The sequence below is a fragment of the Meriones unguiculatus genome, chromosome 1 (genome assembly GCF_030254825.1).
Source record: "Meriones unguiculatus strain TT.TT164.6M chromosome 1, Bangor_MerUng_6.1, whole genome shotgun sequence".
NCBI lineage: Eukaryota > Metazoa > Chordata > Mammalia > Rodentia > Muridae > Meriones > Meriones unguiculatus.
Genome location: NC_083349.1, coordinates 153,762,132 through 153,779,129, shown reverse-complemented (window position 1 = coordinate 153,779,129; position 16,998 = coordinate 153,762,132). Strand labels below are relative to the sequence as shown.

At 43.6% G+C, this 16,998-nt stretch overlaps 1 protein-coding gene across 2 annotated transcripts in view; it reads right to left on the bottom strand.

The window, feature by feature from the left end:
* The window catches only part of Maml2 (mastermind like transcriptional coactivator 2), a 325,344-nt gene that overhangs the window by 132,664 nt on the left and 175,682 nt on the right, over positions 1 to 16,998 (bottom strand). The window lies entirely within an intron of this gene.

The window sequence follows — 16,998 nt, the reverse complement described above, 5'->3', positions numbered from 1 at the left end:
TATCTGTGTTCCACCAGGCCGCTCAGGGAATTAACGAAAAATCCATTGCGGACCACTCAGCTCTTAATGGCTGCTAATGGGAGATGTGACTGCTGTGCTCCTGATTTCCCTACCCTTACGTGGGCAGCCAGCCTCAGGACAAGATGAGGTCAGAGGAATGGGAAAGAGTATGCTAGGTGACCTACAGGAGTTTGTGTTCATAACACACACTCACTCAGAAAAAAAAAGAGTAAAAAAAAAAAATCTCTGGACCACAGTTCAGGAAGAATCTCAAAAATAGTTTTCCTGCTAGAGACCAGCAAGTTGTATGAAGCCCTCCACCACGTATCTACCTAAAATGCTTTCAAGTTATCTATTATTTATTTATTTGTACGTGTGTGTGCCTGAGTGTTTATGTATGTGGACTGTTTGTATGCAGGTGCCCACAGAGGTTAAAAGAAGGCGTAGAATTCCCTGGACCTGGACTTATAGCCGGTTGTGGGCTATGGGTGTAGATGCTGGGAGCTGAACCTGAGTCTTCTGCAACAGCAGCAAGTACTCTTAACTGTTGAGCTATCTCTCTAGCCCATAGCTAGAACCTCCATCCTATTTTAGTGTCCTGCTTGTCTGACCATGTCCCTTACCTTTGCACAGGCTTGTGCTCAAACACCATAAAGTAAGAATAATACGATTCTCTACAACAAAACGCTTCTAAGCAATAGATGTCACTACACATTCTAAAACATAAGTTAAAAGTTTCTTCAGCCTTTTAAAAATGTGGTAGTTAGTTGCACCATTTTATTTGGTGACTTCCAGTAGTCTTGAAAAGAGTTCTTAAAAAAACAAAACAAAACAAAAAAACCCTACAACTTTCAGAATCTAGGATGTTACTTGATGCTTGGTTTCTTAAGAGGGAACATACGCCAAACCCATGTGCTAATAAAAACTGTTCTCCCTGTACTATCTAGCTTCCTTCCTGTTGCTTTGATAAAATACCCTCACTCAAAGCACCTTAGCGGAAGAAAGGTTTCATCTAATCCTACGGGTTACAGTTCAATACTAAGGGACGTCAAAGCAGGAAATTGCAGTCGGGCTTGTTTGCTATGCCACACAGTATTATTTCCGAACAAGGAATAGCCTTGTTCCTCACAGCCAAGGAAATACAGCAAGAACCGTGAAGGGTGTTTGCTAGCGTGCTGGAAGGCCAGTTTTTACTCAGGTTGTGTTCTTATACAGCTCAGAACAACCTGCCCATCTATGTCATTGCACGCAGTGAGCCAGTCCCTCTTACACGAGCTAATAATCAGAACACCCCGCACAGACATGTCTACAGTCTAAGCAGTTTCTCTCCGATTACTCTACACAAAGCGGTTCTCAATCTGAGGGGCGTGGCCACTTTGGGGAATCTAATGACCTTTTCACCCTTTCATGGGGGTCACATATCACATATTCTGCATATAAGATATTAACATTATAATTCATGACAATTGCAAAATTACAGCTAGGGAGTAGCAACAAAATAATTTTATGGTTGGAGGTCATGATAACATGAAGAACTCTGTTAAAGGGTCACAGCATTAGGAAGATTGAAAACCACTGTTCTAGGCTCTGACAGTTAAAACTAAAAGGACAGTCTGTGCATTTGTTGTCAACAACATAACTTCATATAGACATCATATTTATTAGAACACAGTGTTCATATAATTCATCTAACAATTACCAGTCCTATAAATATTGGATTCAAATTATTTCTTTTCTCTTGGTATATAAGGGAAATTAAAAACAACAGCAAAACCAAAAACAAAACAAAAAACTCTCCAACCACATTATACTCTTTGTCAAGAATCACAAGACTTGATTCACACTTAATTTTTCCTGATACCTCTGCCTCTTATTACCACATAATCATTTACTATTTTATTTCTATTAGAAGACAGCACAGAAGATTTTTTTAGAGCCACTCTAAATGATGGTAGAGGCTAAAATAATACCAACTGCTCAAGCAGAAGCAAACAGGAAGGGCCTTTGAATCTCGTCTCTATTGCATATTCCCACTCTTTCCACCCACATCTACTCTATGACGCAATAAAGACCTGGGTATGTGGGCAGGTAATGACTGCATAATTCTATAATTTCAAAATGAAAACCCATTGAACTAACAAGCTGTAGAAAGCTAGGAAAACTTACTGAGAAATGTCGAGAACAACAAGTTCCAGAACCTCGGTCAGTTGCTCTGAGGACTACCATGGGTGATGCTTCGCTTTCTTTATGTGCTTAATTGCTTCCTGATTCCATGGATGACTTCATCCCCCTTCATTTCCTTTGGTTTGTTACAAGTGCCTAGGCATTGGCATGGCTTATCTGGGGGTCCATTAAACTCCTGGTAAATTAAAAAGCTAGGATGGAGAGAAGAAAAGTAACAGTCTACCCTGTTCATGACAATTAATTTCTATACTCTTGACTTGGGCTAATTAAAAACAATTAAAGTGTGTTTGTGTTCTGCCTGCATAATGTCTATGTGAGGGTGTCCAATCCCTTGGAATTGGAGTTACAGACAGTTGTGAGCTGCCATGTTTGTACTGGGAACTGAACTCAGGTCCTTTGGAAGAGCAGCCAGTCCTCTTAACTGAGCCATTTCTCCAGCCCCATCTTGGGATAATTTTATCATTATTGAGAAATTATATTTTTTTCTTAGCTATTTAATCCTCAGAAAGATTAAAATCAGCCCAGGTAAATGAGGAACAAATTACACTGGGAAACCATGATTCTCACTTCTGATGAGGAGCAGGCTGCAATGAATCTAAGCCAATGGCTATAAGAAGATGGGCAGCAGAAGACAAGAGTTTGGGTTTGCCTGTAATTTTCTGGACTTTCTGAAGTTTGATTTTAGTAAGTAAGTAAGTAAGTAAGTAAATTTTGAGGCAGAGTCTCATTCATCATGTAGCCCATCTGGCCCAAACCTGCAATCCTCCTGTGCCTGCTGCTGGAGCTAGAGTAAATGCTGCAGTAGTTGCTTTTCCTCTCTGGTGGCTGAGCACTTTCACTACTCAAGATCACATACAGAGTCCACAACCTGCAGACATAGTGACAGCCAGGATTGGTCAAACCCACAGGCTAAAGGGGTCAGAGGAACTGGACTGGCTCCATGAAAGGCCACTCTAGGGATAATAACTGTAGTGATATACTGTGTAGGACTTCTGGGTCAGAGCTAGTGCTTACAGACACAACAGATGAAAATACAGGGTGTCAGGCAAATTTTGAATTTCAGAGAAATGAATCATGCAACATTGGCCCAATTTTATCAAACTATTGATGATTTTTATTTTTATGGCTAGTTACTCAGGCGTTGAAACTAAAGATAGTATGTGGGAATATGGAGTAATAACAACATTATCATATGGTGCGTACTTAGTTTTGGCTTAATACATAATGTTTTAAAAATATAAGTATGTACCATGAAATATTTGGGACATTTCTGCTCTAACACTATGACCACCACCAGCAAATCTTTGTTGTTTCTAAGGTATTTAAGTATAATCGTGGGTCTTATATATATATTTACAATCCTGCTTGGAGTTCAAGCATCAAAGCATAAGGAATAAGTTTGTCTGTGAGCAGACAGGCTATCCCTATCCTCTTCATCCTATATAAGTAGCTCTTGGTAAAATTTTTATAATGCTTAATAGGGCTGACTTAAGTAGACTAGATAAGCCAGAGGAAGGTCATGACAATCCACTTAAAGGGGGAAACAAGCAACATTCTGAGAGGACTCTTACTCCTTGAGAGGAGGTCCAGGGCACGTCTGAGCCACTAAGGTAGTGGAAAATACAGTGACCTTTGGCCTTCATTCTGTCTTCTTCCCAGAGTCTAAGAGCCACGCCCAATTCCAGAATTAGGAAAGATGATCCAAGGTCACCAGGGATAAAATAAGCAAATAAATGCAACATTGGAAACTTGGGGCTTCAGCAGGGAGCCTGGAAGCTTCTTGACATTAGTGGGATCAATCACCAACAGTTCAGGCAGATACTCCCATCACCTCAACCTCCAGCAGGGCGCAAGGAAGCTGGCCAACATGATGGGAAAACTGAGATAGCTAGCCTGATGAGAGATTCACTTAGTAAACAAGACCTACCGCTTTGGCATGCATTGTGGTTTGTGGTGGACGTGGCAAATGCTACAGGGAAAAGACAACACCACATTAGATATCTCATGGTCTAATGGAGACTAACAAATGTGTAATCACAGTGTGATGCCATTGGGTTCCCAGCACACAGGACAGGTGTCTGCCTCCTCTTTGGTTTGAGGGGGTAGGTTTTTCGGAAAGGTGACTTCTGAGGTGCAGAAGGGCCTGTCCTAGTGCTGTTTCTGTTGCTGTGGTAAAATGCCCGGACAACGGGCAGTTCATCACTTCTGAGAAGTCACAGCATCAGGAGCTTCATATAGCTGGTCACATCACATTCACGGTCAAGGAGGGAAGAGATGAATGCATGCGCGTTCGCTTGTTTGCACACAGCTCGGAAGTCTCCACTCTAGTATAGTTCAAGACCCCCTGCCTTGGGAACGGTGCTGCCCACACAGAGATGGGTTTGCCCCACATCCGTTTACTCAATTAAGACAATCCCCCACAGACATGCCCGCAGCCAGGGCAACGTATGCAGTCCCTCTCTGAGTGAGTCTCCAGGCGATTCCAGGTGGTGCCAAGTTGAAAATGTTAGCCATCGAATGTGAAATTCTCCTCGGAGTTTTTTTCTGTCTTAATAAATGAATTTATTTTATGAGTATTTATTTTGTTCTGTCTGTCTGTCTATCTTTCTTTCTCTGCCTGGTACCTGCAGAGGTCAGAAGAAGCCATGGGATTTCTTGGAACTGGAGTCACAGATGGCTGTGACCTGCCAAGTGGGTGCTGGTAACCGAAGCCAGGTCCTCTGTGAGAACAACAAGTGCTCTTAACTGCTGAGCCACCTCTCCAGCCCCACCCCGAGAGAATGTTTAGTACCCCTGGGTGAAATCTGAGGTGCCTGGAGTGTCCACAAGTATGGCGAGAGCGTTAGGGAAGCCTTGGTCTGTGAAAGTCTTCTCCATGCTCGGTTGCCCACTTGTTGGTAATGACTGAAGCAATGTCCACCACTTGCTCCAGCACTGGTTTAAAGCCACACCGAGAAGACATGGGGTTGAGCCTGACTGCCAGACCTTAGAGCCCCCAGAGCCAAGTACTGCTCTTCTCCGGCCTCTGGGATGCCTCATCATGCTGCTGGCACTAAAAAGCAGAAGTATACCTTCCCCTTTAACAAAGTCATTTCAGAACAAAAGAGGAACTGCAAATGTCAAAGGCAGGCAGGCCCACCTCTTCTCCTGTCCTAGGAAAGAGCAACCCAGCCAGCGCAGAGACGGTTGTGTTGCTCCTATTGGAGTATCTCTAGGTCAGGTTTTATACAAATTTCTCTTCCTCTGGTCAGAGTAGCCTCAAAATAATAGGTTTTGAATAAGAAAACAATTATTTTTTTTTCTGTTTAATCTTAATAATAGGGTATTTCAGGTTTGTCTAATGAAAGCCAGACACTGATGTAATCAAACACCAGTTTTTGTGCAGAAAGAAACAGTGAAATAACATAGGGCCTTGTCTAAATACGACTCATAAATGATGGCAGCTAAATGGGAAAAAATAGCAATAACCTTTTAAAACATTAATTTACACTTTTATTGGAATGCAAAGGGTCTCTAGTGTTTGAAAGCAGGCATTGTAGCTCTCTTTGATTTCAATAGAACCATGGCTTGAATACAACTCAGCAGGGTGTGTGTTTTCTAAAGTCGGGCCATTAGCACAGTGTTCACCATCATTCGCCAATAAGTCTTTATTTGGCAAAGTTTAAAACTGCTGACAAATGGGATTCTTCCTGTAGCCAGATAAAATGGTTCAACTAAATATTCCTAATTGCAAAAACCTTTCAGGGAAGTCAAGAAGAGAAGACGTGGATGGTCAGTTCTCCAACAAGAAACAGAAACATATGTCAGTCCTTGGTCATCTCACTCTTACCAAATATCATTATGGGTTTTAGGCTGTTAAGACTGTGAGACTATTTACAAGGATATATGGTCTTCTCCAAAGCTGCAGGGATTTTTCTTTTTAAATCTGGACAAATACGAGAGTCAGTAATTGCTTCTACATTTGGTTTGCAGGTTTCTGTGGGTGTCAGAAACTTGCCTTCGCTATTCTAATCTGACCCCGTTTGAAAGAGAAAGAAACGGGGAAGGTTGCTACTCAAAATTCTAGTATTTGGAGGCAGTAGCTTAGTCGGTGCAGTGCTTGGTCTTTGAGAGTGAAGATATGAGTTCCCCTGCCCGGTGCCCATGTAAACAGCCTGGTGTGTCAGTGTGGACCTGTAATCTCAGAGCTAGAGAGTCAGGCACAGGACGATCCCCAGGGATTACTGGCCTGCCGCAGCTTCAGTGAGAGGCCCTGTCTCAAAAAGTAAGATGGAGAAGAGATTGAGAAAGACAACATCTGTGTCTGGCTTTCACGTGCACAGGTATACACACACACACACACACACACACACACACACCACGCTTCAATCATTGTTTCCTTGTATAGATTTTGTGCTTTTTTAGTCTCACAGAGTGAGCATAGAGATTGCTTTCGAACTGGGGAGGAAGCTAACGTCCCGTCATTTAATCATAATCTCCAGATCCCTGTTGCTCCTCTAAGAACCACTCCTCTCTTGGACTACATTTCTGGGGGCAGGGGGTGTTATTCTGTGAGCCTTACTGTCTAATCAGTGTCCAAAGGCGTTAGCACAGCTGTGTAGTGCATAGGGCCCTGGACTTTTTGTGAGGGACAAGACTGAAGGAAGAGGGCAGTGGCTGCAAGGGTGGGCTCCCGAGGCCTGAGTGGTTCCAGGATTGAGGGACTGCGTGAAGATGTGTGGGTGCTGCCAGCCCCAGTGCTACAGTCTCTTACCAAGCTGGTGAAGGAACCAGTCTCAGGAATATGCTACCAGGTGGGTGTTGCCAAACATCCACAAGGCTCCCAAATTATACCCAACAATTGTATACAAACCCAGAGACAAAACATCATAGTGTCAAGTAGGACATTTACTGAGAAAGAGATAGTGCCCACAGTGTCGGGAATGGGAACACAGTGAGTGCTGGATGAGTCCTCCAGGAAGCCAAGAACAGTGAATAAAAAAGAGGAAGGATATAGGCTCAAGAGTAAGCAGTCAGACATCGGGTTCCAGCCAGCAATTCATGCAGGAATTAATCAAGTCAGTTCCATAGATTGGAGTTCTTAAGTCTCCTCACCATTCTGCAGATATTGGTCTGATAAGACCTGAGTGTCCCTGGGCCTGGGAGTGTATTTGAGTGGTAGATAACTTACCCAGCATGCATAAAGCCTTGGCCTCCCACAGAGCCACTCACACCTGATCTTGAGTGTCCCCAAAGGCCCATGTGTTAGAAGTTTAGTCCCCAATTATTATGAGATGATAGAACTTAGTGGGAGGTTTTTTTGGTCTCTGAGGAGAAATGTCCTCAAAGGGAACTGTGCAATTCCAATCTCCCTCTCTGTCTCTTTTGCTTCTGAAGCCATGAGGAGCACAGTCTAGCAGTGCCATCCAGTGCTCCTACAATAAGACTGAAAGTCCCATCTGGACTGAAATGTCTCAAACCATTTTTCTCAATGAAAAATGGACCAGTTCGGTTATTTGTTATAGTAACGGAAAGCAGACTAACACAATCTCTACTCCCAAGAACTTGATCATAGGAGCAGAAACATAGTGCCTATTGGCTGACGAATAGCCATTTTAATTGTGGATGGTAATCAGAATAACAGACTGATTCTCAGTGTTATATGTTACCTATTTGGGATCATCCGATGTGCTTACGAGAGGAAGACTTCTTCCCTACAAGTTTTCAGAAGAAATTCTGTGTATGTCAGCCGGAACTTTGAATGAGAAATCATCCCAAAACTCGAGTATTTGAGCAGTTGCTCTCTACCTGGCGGGGTTGTCTGGAAAGGCTGTAGACTCATTAGGAGGAGGGGCTTCTCTAGAGGAGGAAGCTCTTGTAACTCAGCCCTACTTCCTATCTATTTCTTCTTCCTGAATGCATGTGCTTCATGGCCAGGCAGCCTCTAGCTCCTGCTACTGCCCCTCTGCTGCCAGCTGCCCTGTCTTTCATGTCATGTTGGGCTGTGTCCCCTGGAACTGTAAATAAAGTACATCTTCCCTGAGTTGCTCTTGTCAGAGTATTGCAATAACAAGAAAGTAGCTTTGGCATAACTGTTTCCATGGTTCAACCCCAGTTCTTCAAGCCTGTGAGATGTGTTTATTTCCCCTAAAGCATATAGTGGCACATGCCTCTAATCCCAGCACCTCAGAGGCAAAGCCAGCCTGTCTGACAGAATGAGACCCTATCTCAAAAAACAAGAAAAACAAAGACCCCAAAACAGCCCCATCACCCATTTTTCCCCCTTGAGATTGATGTGGGAAGGCAGAGCGTAATTCAGAGTGAAGGGCGCCCTTGCCGACTCTCAGTACAAGGCATTCCTTTGATTACATCATTTCACAGTGCTCTACTAACTATGTTCATAACAGCCCTTGACATTCTTGTGGCATTTGATACAAATTATTTTCAAGAAATCTGAACATTCATTCTCTCACTGGATCCTTAAAGCAGGTCTGAGAATTGGGGAAATGGTCGTTATCGTCCTCATTTTCAGCATACTTCAGTGGAAGCTTGGTGATGACATGTTCTGTCCAGGACCAGGATAGGAATCCAACTTTGGCCAAAACAAGGCCCTGTTTCCTGTTTTGTCCCTGGAGACCTTGAGTGAGACCAGGAGCAACCGAACAGCTACCATCTCATTGCTAAACCCTGCACCAACTTGTGGACAATAGTTTCGTTAATTGCTCAAGCTCTTTGGATGTGAACCAAGTACTATCCTATCTCTGCAGAATCTCTACAGAAACATTTTTCTCTCTTTACTCCTCCTCACTCACATATGGAGATATTGACAGTGACAGGCCAGATATCATCATGCTGTCTTGAGGTGTTTTTTTTTTTTTCTTTTTTCTTTTTCCTTTTCTTTTTTTTTAGGGGGGAAAAAGATGAGAAGCATATGATAAGGCTGGGAATTTTCAACGGCCTGGCACAGTGGAAAGAACGCTTGTCTATGGGAGTCAGGACACGTGGGCTCTGGTTGTGTCTCTTCCATTTGTTACCTGCATAACCTGTCTTTTGTTACTTTCAGTCCTCCAACACCTAGTCTTTGAGCAAATAAATGGGACTAGCATGATAAAATCATGATGTGTAAGGGCTTTTAAAACTGTGTGCTTTCATGGAAATGGGAAAGATAGTCATTAGAGCAAGCAGTTTGTCATCCACAGACGTGCTGATATGCTGTTTAATCACATAAATTATATTTTCAGTGCATTCTCTTTACGTCATTGTGAGAGGAGAAGTTTGGATGTGTTAGAGACAGCCTCATACAAGGATTGGCACAGGTTTGGGGCTATGATCTGCGGCCGGGGCTGCAGAGTGAGACCTGTTTCAGAAAGCATTTATAGAATATTCACTTAAGATTTAGCATCAAATTCTTTGTGGTGTCATATAATTTAAACTCACAGTATCTGGCTCATTATAAGTATAAAACTTAAAGACAATTGCAATAATTAAGTATTTACCTTTACAACCAAAAAGACACTAGAATCCATACCATAAAATGAACCTTTTTTAAAAGTACTTTCTGTCCAATAAAATGTTCTATAAAATTATTATCCCCAGGTAGTCTCAAATCTCAGAATACCCACTTATGGGTTTATTTTACATGGCAGGAGATATGAGCAGGCTTCACAGGACTGTAATATGGAGAAATAAAAGTTGATGGTATGACCGTATGTGTTTATTTTACAATTCTTACATTTAATAGTTCTCTCATTCTCTATCCCCAAATTCATAGTGGCCTTAGGAAATGATCCATGAATGCATTAACACTCCTCCTCTATTTGGGTTTGTATAAACTTTTGTTAGCTTCTACAAAAAAATGATTTATTAACCAGAAAAAGATTTATTTTGTTTTGGATTATGTGCATATGCGTGTGTCTCTGTGTGGTATGTATGAGTGAAGTGACCTTGGAGACCAAAGGGGGGCGCCAGATACCCTGGAGATGGAGTTACATGCATGCTGGGAGCTACCTCAGGGCTTTCCAAAGAGCAGCAGATGCTCTTCCCCACTGAACCATCTCTGCAGCCTCAATAGTGTCATTTTAAAAGGAAAACCACAGATATGGTTCATGCTTCCCATGGTTCAAATAAGAATCTTTTGGGTTCAACTTCTCCATTAGCAAAAACTGTTTTAGGTTTAAAATTTTTGTTTATCTTTTCCACATCAGAGAAGTAGGAGAGCCAGTCAAGATTTGGTCTCCTGTTTCTTGGTTTTGCTTAAACTATTCTTGAGTAAGTATGTACCCAAGTAAACTGGTTGCCAGAGGGGAGAAAAGGAGCTTAGAGATGAAGCAGGTTTTTGCACTCTAGTCTCATTGCCAAACTTATCATGCACATATTCTGGGGGTGTTGTTGGCTACCAGTAAAATGTGTCCTTGAGGTGCTTGTGTCTTACATCTTGAAGAGAGGTTTGCTTTTGCTGCAGGATCCAGAGAAGACGGGCCTGGTGCGCTCCGTTGTGTCACCTGCCACTCACAGAACACTGTGAAGGGTGCAAAGCACAAGAAAGATGAGGAGTAAATGCTGAGTGTTTATCTCCAGCATTCCAGAGAAAAACAGCTCTGCTTCCAAGGCTGCTGCTGCACATTCATCTTGCCGCACAGCCGTGATGAGCATGCCTCATCTATCATGCCCAGGCACGTTAAAAGGAACTTTCTTCTCTTGCTCCTTTCTCCCCTGAATATGTAATTATGAAGAACAAATCATGTCCCTGTTACCTTCTTCCTTCAGTCTTACTGGGCCTGGCCTGCCTGTCTCCTGTGGACATAAAGAGCTGTTCTATTCATTCACATCAATGATTTCTTTGCGGGTTTGTTACAGATGAAACAGAGGGGCTGGTCTTTTTAGGAATGTAGCCCTGAAGTTTTCTAAGAGTATTTCGGGGCAAAACATCATCCCTCTGAAGTACATGCAAAAAACTCAACAGGAACCTGTTAACAGGATGCATGGGGCACAAGGCACCAGTGCCGAATGAGGTCCTTTTTCCGGAAGGTCCTGAAGGTGCCAGCTCCTACTCTGCGTTGAGGGCGTGTACAAGACTGTACTTGAATCCTTTTTTGTTGTTGTTTAATAATTGTTATCAACAATACAGGGATCAGATTTGAAATACAAACTGCCCTTCTTGTATGAGAAATCCTACAATTCTTAATACATGCACACTTTAGCAGGTAGGAAAAGGTGGAAAACTGTGTGTCTATGTATGTGTTTCTGTCTGTCTGTGTGTATGTGCACATGCATGTGCGAGACATGATAGATTATTTTTATGAAGCGGTTTGAAAAGCAAACACTGAAAGAGTTGGAACCAACCTTTAAGTCCACCTACATTGTTATGAACGGGATTCTCTCCCCACGCCTGTGGAACATGGATGTGAAGCTGGGCTTTGAATTCAGATCTTACAGGAGGCCTAACTCTTTGAGCAGGGCACCTCAATTTTTCCCCTTTAGGGTCTTCCTTTTGAATACTCCAGTGGTGGTCCTTCAGCAAGTTCACCTTGACACTGTGACATTGTCTTGACAATGGTATCACAGGAGATCCTCAAATTGAAGGGCAAAGTTTTCCTCCACGCTGCTTTTGAGTGCGTCAGTTCGCTGTGTCCTTTTTGTGCCCCTGCATCACCACTGTTCTCTCCCTTTGTGTCACCTTTGATTTGCCTGTCTTTATCTCTGTCTTTATCTGTGCCTCTGCCATGGCTTTAGCGGTTACCTTTATGCAAATAACTCTCAAGGCATTACAAGCCCATCTTCTAAGTTGTTTACCACTTGTCTGACTTCTTCATGTGGATGTTTTGTTCCTTCACACTACCACACACCAAAAGCAATTAGGCCCTTGTTGGAACACCTTTCTGCTTTGCCTTATCATCAGCAATGAGGAAATATACATCATTGGCACCATAGCAGTCTTCTCTCTTTCTCACCATTCCCCCGTTCAATCAGTAGATTATTGTTGAGTCTCTTATATGTGAGGACAGCGGGGTTCAAAAATAAAATATAAAATATGAGCTTTCAGGAAGCTCAGAGATAATGCCAGACAAACAGCAATTGGACCACCACACTGTGCTCTAATAGGAGACTTTATGAGATTCCTATCAGAGAATATGGAAAGGATGCCTAACCCAGACCAGTGTCTGGGGTAGGGGCGGGGTGGGGGGCGAAGCCACCAGGGGATTTCTGGTTAGAGATAGCACTCAGCTTGGGATCTCAGAGTTGGATGGGTGTTCTTTGGTTAGGGGAGGAACAGTGGCTTCAATATTTCATGCAGAATCAGCAACAAGACACAAACGAGGATAAACAGCTTGGAAGCCAAGGATCTGCTCAGTATGACTACTGCACAAAGAGTTAGGGTGTGTACATACTCCCGGAAGCCACACCCAGAGCCTAAAGGCCTTAGAATCATCCATAATGGGCCATAGCCCTCACCCTATGCAAGCCATATAAAGCCAGAAAACGTAGCTGCCAGGTGTCCCCCAGGTCTCCGCTCAGCTGCTTCCAAAGTTCAGGCCTGTTATGCACTTGAAGGACCTCTAGGTAACCCTGCCTCTCAATGCCCAGGCTCTTTCCCGCTCTCATCGATTCCATCTCTGGTTACAACATATTCTGAAAGTGTTCCTGCTTACCAACATCATCTGTGAGTGGCTGGGAAACGGGGGTTCTTAGGTCCCTTCCTAGGCTGACTGCACCCCACAAAGCACCCTGTGTTTCAGGCTTGATTGCCAGGATGTGGAGTTTTGAGAAGGAGTAGGAACCTTTAGGAGGTAGGGGATCCTAAGGAGTTTTCAGGTCACTGAGTGGTGTGCCCCTGAGAGGGGAGAGAGGGCCCACTATCCCACCTACTCCAAACCTATTCTGCCACCAATAGGCAAGAGCAACAGGCCCAACTGGTCATGGACTGAAATGTGAATCTTTTCTGTTCATAAGTTGCTTATCTCAGGCATTTACTACAGCATCAGAAAGCTGACTAATAAGAAAATGGTGCCCTAGGAATGAATGGGTACTTCGCTCTTGTTATTTACCTGGGAATATAGGGAACACCTTTGGGATTGGTTTAAAAGAAGAATTTGGGAAAAGAATGGAGAGGCTGATTAGAAAACTCCTGGAATGTTGTCTGCAGAACTTAACATGATTCTGGCAAGGAGTCACAGGCCAGAATGCTGATGAGAATGAGGGTATGAAGTCCTCCAAATGTGGTTTCAGAAGAAAGGGAAATTCTTTTAGAATTCTCACTAGAACCTATGCTTGTTACTTCACAGTGAAGTCTGAATGCATGCTTGTCCTCATCCTGAGACTTTGTGAAAGGCTGAGCTGAAGTGGGATAGATGAGTGTCTTATGAAGGACATTTCAAGACAGGGAATTACTTAGATGTGGCATGGCCATCACTGGCTGCTTTAAGCCAAGTGTACAGTGAGAATCAGGGTCTTGAAGAAGCAGTACATAAAAGTCTGAAAAGCCCTGAGTTTTGGCTAGAAAAGGAGCTTGCATAGAGTTTCAGCAAAGAATGGTGCTATTGCCACCACCAGCCCAGAAACAGAAAGCCACCTGGCCTGTCAGAGGCTCAAAAGTGTAGAAACACACATTTCTTTCAGAAGTGAAGAGTCAAGAAAAGAGTCCTGGCTAGACACGGTGGTGCAAGATTTTATGCCAGCACTTGGGAGACAGAGGCTGGGGGATGTCTGTGAGTTCCAGGACAGTTAGGGCTTCATAGCGAGGCCTTGTCTCAGAAAACAAAACCAAAACCAAAAGCAGAGTCCTTTGGTTGTCCTGTCACCTATGACCACCTAGGTTAGGTTCCTCATGTTCAGCTGACAAGGCAGGCAGAGGTCAGTGACTCAAATGTGCCCAGGGATTTCGTAGGCTGGTGACAGACCTTGGCATCATACACATGGTGCAGTTTTTTATAGTCATACAGAAGGCGAGTGTTACAGAGTCAGGGAAGTTTTTAGCAAGGTTTCATAGGACGGCCTAGGGAACTAGGTAGTGTGTTATGGGATCAAAATCCCAATAAGCAACCACTGACAGGGTGACACGTGGAGCTATCAGACTGGAGTCAAAAATAGAGTGGGGGGGGGCCTCGGGAAACTACCGATGCCAACGAGGAAGAGAATCAGCCAGGAAGAGCTGCAGGCCTCATGTGGAGCTCGTGTGGGTGGCTACTAGCAAAAGTGAAAGACATGTCTGTCCCTGGAGCCTACATTCTGCCTGAGCGCATCCCAGATGCAGGAACCGAGTATTAGGCCATACTCTCTGCCCTGCTTCTGCATTGTCTTGTGATGCCTGCATTTTGGACACCCTGTACCTGTCCATCTTGGTACCCTGCTGTACTTACAGTCTTGAGCAGTGTTGACACAGTTCAGACTCTGGGGTCTCTTGGGAATGGATGGAACACAGTGTGCATAGTAAGACAGACGTGGGATCCTGAAGACCAGGGCCTGAACACTATACTTTGGATTGCATGGCCACAGGGGTCCCATGTCAAATTGACAGCCCTCAGCACTACTAGGAGGCAAGAGAATGATTTAAAAGGCATCCTTAGTGAAAAGTCTGTAGGTCTTTGGGATATGGCTTTGAAGGACACTGTGGGACCCCATCTTTACTGTTTTTCTTTCTTTCTCTTTCACTTCCAGGTCATTGTTTTCTCTCTTTCATGGGCTACTGTAATAGCTGGAAGTAACATGAAACAAAACTCCAAAGAATATGAGCATATACTTTTTTCTCTGTAAGGTGAGCTCAGGTATTTGTTACCGTAATGAAAACCTGATTGACAGTCACTAAATCTGTGCCTGAACTTTACAAACCTTCAGTGATTTAAATTCAGATGAAAGTCTGAAAATCGTGGCTATAAAGCCGAGCTTCACTTTTGCCCCATCTGTGCTGAACACAAAGCTGCCACTGGCTCTTTGATACCCATTGAATAGACACCAAAATTCCCTCATCAAATTGCCATTCTTCTCAGCCTAACAGGACACTTTTCTTTTTCACCACATGCTTGGCTCTCTAGTTTTGCCCTGCCTGGGGCATTTGTTCTGTTTGCCTTTATCTTAGCAATCTGTTAGGCTGACCTGAAATGCTGAAATGTATCCATCCTCTCTTGGAGAATCTTAAATATTCCCACAACTCCATCTTAGGTGGAGGAAATGACTGTGTATTGTAATCAGTAGTGGAAGAAGCTGGGCAGAGTGGCACACAACTCTTACCTCAGACACAGGTGGATCTCTGGGAGTTCAAGGCCAGCATGCTCTACACAGCAAGCTCCAGGCCAGATATACGTGGAAAGACTCTGTCTTTTGGCATCAGATGTATTAAGTGAGGACATGACCACTTTAACGTATAGCTGAGGGGAAGGTTTTCATTATATTATAGATATAGGGGAGAGTGCTGCCAGAGGCATCTGGAAGAGTCCAGAGGGAGGAGAGAGAGTAGTAGACAACCATGGCCACTGGAATAGACCTGGAAGGGGGGTGAGAGAAGAAAGGGAGAAGAGGAAGAGAGAGAGACAGAGACAGAGAGAGACAGACAGACACACACACACACACACACAAAGACAGAGAGACAGAGAGCAAAGAAAGTGCATGGCCAAAATGGCAGGGTTATGTAGGAATGATAAGCTGGAGGAAAAGAAGCCCATGAGCTGGAGAGGTTTACAATAGGGGCGGGGTGAGAAGAGCCAGGATTCCAGCATAGACTCTGTGACAGGTATTTGAGTTGCTGAGAGTCTGGAGGTCAGCATTGCTTTGGTATGCTAATAGGCAGCACAGATAGCCATTTGTCCTGAGTTTCACATATGTACATACATACATACATACATGTCACACATATATATGTAGACTCTCTCTATATGTATATACATGTACATATTTGTGTATATATAGACTTAACCTGCATTTCCTTTGTAATGTCTAACAAAATTACTCTTATTTGCTTTGTATGCTGAATCTAAGAAAGAGTTTCATAAAAAAAAAATCCTTCAGCTTCCCAAATGTAGAGAAAACCGACCAGTCAATTCAACTTCTATCCAAATGTCTATGGCTTAAGCTTGACAGTCTCTATAGAGCACATGGCCACAAACATTGCAGGTAAACAAACACACTCTCTCTCACCTCCCAGTTAAACAGAAGGGAATGTGCAGTAAGCCAGGAACCTGTCCTTCTTCTCCCAGGATCATATAAAATTCTTTTCAGTTTCTGATACATGAGCATACTAAGCAGAGATATTCTTTAGAGTCACTTAGAATAAAACAAGAAGGAATCCTGATGGGTCTGCAGGAACTTGCAATGTTTTCAGGTAAGAAAGGCTCATGTTCACAGCATGCTGCCTGAGCCCAGGAAAGAGAGGAGCTTTTCTGGGAGAATACCAATGCAACTTAGTAATGCAGCCTCAACATATCAGGGCATTCTAGGTAACCAGCTCTTTTTTTTTAATTTTAATTTTTATATTAATTACAGTTTATTCACTTTGTATCCCAGCTGTAGCTCCTCCCTCATTCCCTGCCAATCCTACTCCCCCTCCCCCATCTCCTCCCATTCCCCTCTCCAAGTCCACTGGTAGGGGAGATCCTCCTCCCCTTCCATCTGACCCTAGCTTATCAGGTTCCCATCAGGACTGGCTGCATTGTCTTCCTCTGTGGCCTGGTAAGGACGCTCCTCCTCCAGGGGGAGGTGATCAAAGAGCCAGCCACTGAGTTCATGTCAGAGACAGTCCCTGTTCCCCTTACTAGGTAACCCACTTGGATACTGAGCTGCCATGGGCTACATCTGTGCAAGAATTCTAGGTTATCTCTATGCATGGTCCTTGGTTGGAGTGTCAGT